Genomic DNA, 8,614 nt, shown 5'->3' on the forward strand with positions numbered 1-8,614 from the left:
CCAGATTCCAGCCGTGTGGCCAAAGAGACCAGAATGCATGATCACCAGCAAGTGCCTGACTCCACTAAGTCAGCACAAGAGACAGGAAAGCTGCAGAATTGGGACCAAGTGTGTGAAAAGGCAGCTAAAGTCCCATCACCTCGGGGCCCAGTGGATGGGGAAGCTGTGGAACAGCTGGAGGACTTTTCCCTAGTGATGGACTCAGACATTTACTTGTACATGCAGAGGTTCTGTGCTGCTGAGTACCAAGGTGTGCTACGCCAGCATCGTGTGGACGTGGTGGATGTTAGCAGTGATGGCATCGCCATACTGTACCTCCAACCATCTGCAGGTATGTCTGGGGATATGGATGCCTTGCGGCAGGCCTGTCTGGCCCTGCAGCAGCTTTACCAGCAGCTGGAGGTGACCTTGCGCAAGGAGAAGATCGCCAAGGGAGGACTGGATATGGACAGCAAGGCACTCAGGGCTCTGACACGTGAGCTGCAGAAACTCTATCCCCAGTTGCTTTGCCATGAGGATGAGAAGCAGCTTTATCTTATTGGAAACCTTGTTGATGTCTCCCAGGCCAAGCAGTACCTTCAGGATTTCAGCACCAGAAGAGGTGCTGCACACACGGTTGGCATGCTCAGCAGATCCCTGCCCTCACACCCAGCAACCTCCTGCACCACAGAGACTGCACTGCAGAAGCCCAAGGTGCCTGCGGTCGCCTCAGCCTCAAGGCTCAGCCCAGGCAGGCTGGAGCTGAAAGGTGAGCACAAGCTAGCTGCCAACTTCAGCACTCTGAAAGCTGACATGTCTCAGGCCAGCCGGGGCTTCTTGCTGGATCAGGACTCTCCACTGGTGGGACAGGCGCAGCTTTCTGGAAAGCACTTATCAGAGACAGATGCTCTAGGTCCAAGTGATGCAACAACACTGACCCAGCAGTACCAGCCTCGTGTCTCTACAACAGATGTGGTTTTGGAGTCAGCCTCAGGGTCTCATCAGAAGGACCCCAAAGAAAGGGACCATGTGAAAGGAGGTGCCAGGCTTACAAGACACAAGGCTCTGTCTCCTTTTGGGGGCAAAGAAAACAGCACTTCGCAGCCTCTTGGGGACTCTAAAGGTTCAGGTCCCATCAAGAACCACCCCCTCGCTAGCACTTCTAGTACCTTTGACATGACAAGGTCCTCTTCTGCTCTAGACTCTAAACCCTCTGAATCTAGGCCTCTGCTGCGACGTTCCAACAGCTTCTCCCTGCCAAGGTCGAAGGAAAGCAACAAGCCCCAAGACACTGGCAGGGCAGGCAGTGGAGGCAGTAGGGTGAGTGAAGAAATGAGCCTGGACTCTCTGCAGTGGTCTTACCTGAAAGATGTTTGCCGCTCTGCTATTGATGAACTGTGCAGGGATGGAGGTGTGCAGATTTCAGAGCATCGTACTGGGGACTGCACTGTGCTGATGCTACAGGCAGCGGACAGGAGCAAGCTTTTCCAGGCTAGATGGAAGGTGGAAGCTCTTGTGCAGAAGTGTCCTGACCTTGTGTGTCAGAGTATGAGCTACTCAGAGCTCGCCGTAGATGGTCCAGATGACAGTGCCCTGGGTGAACTCTGCAGCCTCTTGCGAGGAAACTCCCTCCAGGTTGGACTCAGGAAAGACAAGTACAAGCTATATCTTGCCTGCCCCAAGGAAACGCTACCAGGAGTGACTGAAGCCTTCCACGTGTTTTCTTCCAGGAGACTCCGTGCCCTGAAGTTGTCATCCTTGTCTCCAGGAACAGAGAATACAGGGCACTCAAGTGTCATCCAGCCGAGCAGAAGCCAAGACACGGTGCTGGGTGCAGCCCTTCCTGGCAGCCTGGAGTCCATACAGTTGGGCCTGCAGCACCTGAACATCAGTGATAAAGCAGACCACACAGATGTGCTCAGGACTTTGCGGCTGCCAGAGGCTGAGGAAAAGAGGTCCCCTAGTCCTTGGAGGTTCCAGCAGGCACTGAAGCAGGAGGAGGCCAATGACCATGTTGATTCTGGGGCTGTGCAAGGAGGAAGCAACCTTCTCATCCCTAGTGTAGTGGACAAGCCAAGTCCTGCTGGTCTGAGGGAGTCCCAGGAACAGCCAAAGACAAAGCTATCTGTGGGGGAGCCTGACATTGCACGGCTAAAGCAGGTTTTGCCAAACCGGTTCCAGTTTGCAAGAGACAAGAGCAGAGAAGGCCACAATGAAGCGATGGGACACCTGAGGTCACCAGTTCCTGTAGCAGACAGTGCTTCTCACTCCCTGCCCACCTGGCTGTACAGGGCTACGGCTGCTGAGCCACCTGAGGCTGCAGCTGAACAGTTGCCTGCAGCAGAGCCCAGGGGCCGGGAACGAGCCCTGCTCCCAACGGGCAGGAGCAATGTGCAAGAGGAGCCTGACCTCCTGTCACAGCAGACAAGAGGCCCCAGCCTTGGACAGGAAAGTGGCAAGACCCCTCTGGGCCACTGTGATGCTTGCCAGGGCTCAGGTGTGACCTGCCAGGCTCCCTGTGGTCATGCCTTGTGCAGGACGTGTTTTGCAGCAGATGATAGTACGCAGCCAGCTTGCTGCAGCTCCTCCTCAGTTGCCCCGAGCTGCAAGATCTTGGGGACATTCAAGATCTCCTCCCTGTCTCAGAGTCTGCCTGGATACTATCGAGACCCAACGCTCCAGGTTGTCTACAATATCCCTGATGGTGTGCAAGGGGTAGGTACCCACCATGGGGGCTTCCCCATCCTGCTGCAGGACATGCAGCAGGTTCTGTCAGTGTGGCTGGGGTGGGGGGGGCAGCTGCAGCTCCATGCTCCACGCTCCACATGCAAAGCAGCAGCAGTGTTGCCCCATGGAAGGCAAAAAGCTCCACACCAGGCTTGGGAGCAGCTTGCTGCTTTTGAAGAGTGTGTGACCTCTGGTTTTAGTTCAAAGCAGCTAGCAGTCCATGGGGGGCCACAGTAATCTGTGTATTTTCAAGCTGTACAGAATCTTAGAAGCCAGATCTGAGGCATAGCACTGAGGTTGTTGTTTAAAACGCTTTCTTCTTGTCCTAAGGTTGGTGACCCCTGCCCAGGACAGCCTTACAAAGGGGGGAATTTCTATGCCTTCCTTCCTGACAACAGGGAAGGGCAGAAGACAGCAATGCTGCTGAAGAAAGCATTTGAGCATGGACTGACATTCCAGATCAAGTCCTGCAATGGAGAGGAAAGAGTGACATGGGGCCTTATCCCACACAAGACCTCCTGGGATGGAGGCAAAGCCAGGTATGGCCCAGCTCATCCCAAGCTTCCACATTTGGGTTTGTTTTTTTTAGTAATTGGAAGAGGAGAACCATGGGCTTCAGCTCAGCAAATCCTGGCATGGGGGCTCTTCCAGGCTCCCATAATGGCAGAGGTGCTGCCTCCCTTTGCTTCAGCTCACAGGGCAGCTGTGGTATGGTACACCAGCCCTGGCACACTCCAGCTGGAGCTAAAGCCCTTGCCCATCCCACAGCCATAAGTTCCCCATGGTCAAGAATTCTGGGGCCTGTTCACTTACAGCTTTTCTGGCTTCTCCTGTGGCAGCGCTCTGCAGCCAGCTCTGGGTGCAAGCTGTGCCTGTGGGCAGCAGCAGCTCCCCGAGAGCAGGACTTCCACCCTCAGTCCCTGTTGAAGGGATGGGGCAAAAAACCCCCCACTGCTCCCCTCAGCGGTTTTAGCACCATCAGCAGGATTTACACCCCTTCCCACTCTGCCCCACAGGAATGGCTATCCAGATGCCCAGTATCTCCGTGAGGTTTGCACAGTACTGAAGAAACTGGGCATCGCCTGAGACTCCCTGCCTGAGCAGCCACAGCCTGTGCCTTCGCTTCACCTTCCTTTCCAGCTGACAGAACCACAGCTTGACACAGCTCAGGAAAAAGCAGGTGTTTGTCAATGGAGCTCCTGTGTCCCCAGAGGTAGTCAGAAATCTGCTAGTGACAGCAGCACCTCCACACCCCGCCCCCCCCCCGCAAGCCTTAGCATGGATTGGAGCTTCCCTGAGACTCCATCTCCTCCTGGATGCGCATCACCACCAGCCACTTACGCAGCTTCAACACCAGCTCCAGGCTGAGTCCCAGTGTGGCTTTCAGGAGCCATAGGAGCCTGCTTGTAGTCCAGCCCTATCTTCTGGAAGTCTCTTCCCCCTCTGGCCACTACAGGCAGGTTCCAGCTCAGCCAAAGCCTGTGCCAGAGCCGAGCTGTCACTAATTTCAGCTGTTCACTCAGACATTTCAGCCCTCAAGCAGACAGCCCTGAGCTACAGCCTCTCCCCAGCACCTGCTGTGGGGCCAGCAGGCAACCTGATGCTCTCTTGGGGAGAACATTAACAGCTTTCAGCGCCCAGGACAGCTGCCTCCAATGAGAATATAGAGGCATGGACAGACTATTGGAGAAATACAAATAAAATGATTTATTCTCACGCCTTTTTAGTGGTGTTTGCTCATGGTTTGTCTTACCCTCACCCCCCAGGCACCCATTTCAATCTCAACTGGCTTCAGAGACACCCAGACACAGTGAAGTACAGAGGCCAACTTTGCTAACAAAAAATCACCATCCCTGCCCTGCAGAACAGGGTGTTAGAAGATCAGTGCAACGCTTGAGGCAACAATTAACAGTAGTCCTTGAGAGCAGAGACATCTTCTCACCCTGGGAGAAGGAGAATTTATTGTCCACCTACTGATTGGCTGGAGAAGCAATAAAAGTACCCCAGACGCTGAGCTGGGGGCAGAGGGTCCATTCCAACAGAAGACTGAGCAGCACACCACTGAGGGTTTTGTTATGCTTTTAATTAACATTTGAAACACATAAGGCATATGGTAACATTAGACAGCAGAGCATTACACATTATAGTCATGTAAACAGCATTGGCACACTTGCTTTCTGTCCAACTTGATTACATACACAAAGCTGAATATATTTTTAAACAAAGATTTTCCATGTGTCTGTAGGATGAGTATCACTCATATCACATACCTGCAAAGCAACACGACTCAGACAGTACAGATCAGACCATATGTTGTAAGAGGCTCAGAGTCTAATGCATTTCACATCACGCTCATGTACTACTTGCCAGTCACACTTTGCTGTCACCAGGGCTTAGCACACTAGAGACTTCATTAGGCAACAAGAGTGGTTTTACACCTATGACAGCAGCTGTAAGTGGGCCAGGATCCTGCACCAATTAAAGCTTGAGGCCCACAGTGCTTCTTACTTCTCCCTGGTCAATCAATTCTGGTTTAATACAGGTGTCCAAAATGAAATGTACAGCTAGACTCCTTCCCTTGTCTCAAAGTACTCAGCAGGAGTCATGCTCCTCTGTGCAAGCTGAGGCTGCTTCCACTCCCTTCCCCTTCTGCAGTTAGCATGCAACACAAGTGAGCTTGAGAGAAAGCACAGAGTCAAAAACGTGACAAAAGCTGCCTGGTGATAGCAAAGGAGGTGCATTTTGTCCAAGGCCAGCAGTACCAGTCTGGGAAGGTGACTGCGGTAATGACACAGGAGTGGCACTCACACAGGCACCCCTGTGCTGAGCAGCCCCCCCCAGCACACCCCCACGGCAGCGGGCAGGGCTGGGGACACCTCTCCTCTGCTCATGAACTCCTTACTCACACTTTCCACTTGGACACCTCACAGCACAGCCTTTGGGTCAGACAATCAGTAAAATAAACATTAAATTGCACTTCTGATAGCTGGAATGGCACACGCAATTTAAGCACAGGAATCTCCCGTTTCCTCAACAGCACAACTTTGCCCTAAACAGTTAAGCAACATTGAGTGGAATGATTTTTATCCTAGGGTTTTTGTTTGGTTTTTTTTGCTTTGGTCCTTAGTATACAAACCTGCTGGTTAACTTTGAGTTAAGACACTTGAATTTGTTTTATATAGGTTCTATACTTATTGGCCTGTAAAATGTTTGTCCATAAGTAAAAAAATCCAACCAACCACAACCACCTAGAGCAGAGCATCGATCAGTGAGGCAGTGAAGAGCAACGTTAAATACAATCTTGGACTTGCTGTAGAAAACATTGTTGCTACCAAGGGACATAAAACAGTCAGTGCTAAACTCTAACAGATAGTAACTGCTTAGCACTCTTGCCCTGATAAGGGCTTCAGGAATTTGTAGGTAGAAGATACATGAGCAGCTACCCGAAGCTGGGAGCCGGGATTGTTTCCAGAGCCAAGGCTGGGGCAGCAGATAAAGCCTCACTCAAGGACTGGCCAGAGCCAAACAGCTGCCCTGGGGGAGACAAGGGCTCTACAACCGCTCTTACGGACTGGGGGGCACAGAAGCGCCAGGACGGCCCTGCGAAGGCTGCAATACACGGAAAGGGAGCATCTTATTCACAGTAAGACAGACTACATCACCCACCAGTGTTCACAAAACAGAGCTAGCAAGAGTCGTAACAGGTTTTTGGCAGTACTTCGAAAGGCCAGAATGGAAAAGGCTCCAGTGACTTCCTAGTCCTTACAGGCATGTAGAAGAAGGCACCGAGATACTGTTTTCTGTGGCGTACCGCAAGGCAGCATGTCAGAGGTGTCCTATAGGAAGCTGCAAGACTCCCACTTTCCTCCTTCACACTGCATCGGGAGGGAGAGACTGCGAGAGCCTTGCTACACTGCCTGGTCCACAGCCATCCAAGTAAGGCACTGAGCATGCGCTTAGCCGAGAGTAAAGCGAGGAGAGTATGTTACTGCGAAACCCAATTTGACAGTTTTCCCCTTTACAAGTGTGCAGAACCTGAAGATATGCAGGGTTGTGTGCCATTTGAGCACGATGCTCTTTCATCAACGTGAAATCCAGTTTCTCGGAGGAACAGGTCCAGACTTCCCATTTCAGCAATTTAGACAGTCCTTCTGTTGTCAGACCTGGTAAAGCAGCATTAGACACTTGTTGGATTTAATCTAAATTAGCATGACAGGGCAGGCTGAAAGGAGAAGCAGCAAGATTTGATTCAGAAAGGTTAACAGTTGTGCTTGTGAGTTTCATCAGACCATGTTTATGAAGTTCACGTATCAAGTGTGAGAGATGGACTGACAAGGATCTGTCAGAAGGCTCCAGCCCTCCTCTGATGTCATAGGGAATGGGGTTGTTTTAATACTTAAAGTTAGCCAGGCCAAGTCCCATAGAGGCTGTGCCTGCACATCTAAAAGGTGGCAGAACTAGGGACTGAAGCACTTGAAATACAAGCTGCACTGATAGATAGGAGCCCGGGTGGAAGGTAGTGCTGGCCAGGGAAGAAGCCACACTCCTCACCTGCACAGGAACGCCCGGCCCTGTGCAGCGCCTGAGCTGCCGCTGAGCAGCAGAGGGGCTTCGCCCAGCAGGCGCCTTCCCTCCTTGGGGTTTGGTTAAGCAGGACTCCTAGTACCAAGGTTTTGCTCCTGGAGCCTGAGCTCTTCCATGATGGGCAGCTCTTCTTGGCACTCTCAGGTTTACCTTTTCAAATCCAAAATGAAGCCTAAAAGCCCACAGCACCTACAATTCATGACAAAGCCTCAAAGCAAGCACAAACAGCACCACAGTCACTCAGGGCTGAAAACAGGGTCTAGAAGGAAGGGAGGGCACCACCCAGAACATGAAGTGCCCACAGAACTAGGCTCGGGTCTCTGCACAGCTACGTTTCCAAATGCACATCAGAAAGAAAAGAGGAAGAGAAACTGAGTTCTGGTCTGGGAGGAGCATCCCAAGCAGTTCCTAAACTCTCGTGCTGGAAGAGAGCCCAAGGGTCCCAAGACTTACAGTTTCAGGGGAAGAACAGTAAAGCCCTACTGCACCACTGAACCACGAGGGGAGAGCTGGTTTCAGTGGGTATCTAACGAGCTAGCTAGAAGAGAATGGAAAGCACAGTTTAAACTGTTCAAGATGCCCAGGCCAAGAGGCTTGACACGGAGCTGGGCAGTTTACTGTCTACACTGGTAACTTGGCGATAGCTTTACTGAGTGGCATGCCACAGAAAGAGCCAGCCCAGGCACCTGGGAAGCAGGCTCATGGGACTGGTTCTTGCAAGTTACTTGCCAAACTGCAACACCTCCCCAGCACACAGGGCACAGCACAAAGCAAGCATTAACAGGGGCTTATTTTGTTCCCATCTTGCTGAAGTCCAGTTCAACACTGCAGCCCTTAGAAAAACAAACACGAGGGTGAAGTTTAGCCTTAACAATACCAACTTGGAGCCCATCATTAATAAAGCACAGAGCCAACATCAATTGTTCCAGTCATTTGAGACACAGTTGAGTCCTTAAGGTCTCTAAAAATCAGACACAGTTTAGATCTCCCTATACAGTTTGGAATCAGAAAATGGACAAGATCAAGTTACCTAATTGAAACTTTTCTTCTGTATTCAGACACAGGCCAGACCAGCCTGTTAGGTTATTTGCCGACTGCACAGAGAACTGACTGCAAATTAAGTGTAATATGCCATAGACTCCAAAATACCAGGATGGTTATTTACAAGGCAAAGACAACATGACCTGTTACTATCTGACTGGTGTTAGAGGCATATGAAAGCAGAGGGGAAAGAGCATGGTTAGTGTGAACAGAAGAGCAGCCCATGCTAGTATTAAACTAGGCTAGCTATGCTTTTCCTCCGGCGGGTGAGGGAACATCCTAA

This window comes from Phaethon lepturus, unplaced genomic scaffold (assembly GCF_000687285.1).
Source record: "Phaethon lepturus isolate BGI_N335 unplaced genomic scaffold, ASM68728v1 scaffold40274, whole genome shotgun sequence".
Classification (NCBI taxonomy): domain Eukaryota; kingdom Metazoa; phylum Chordata; class Aves; order Phaethontiformes; family Phaethontidae; genus Phaethon; species Phaethon lepturus.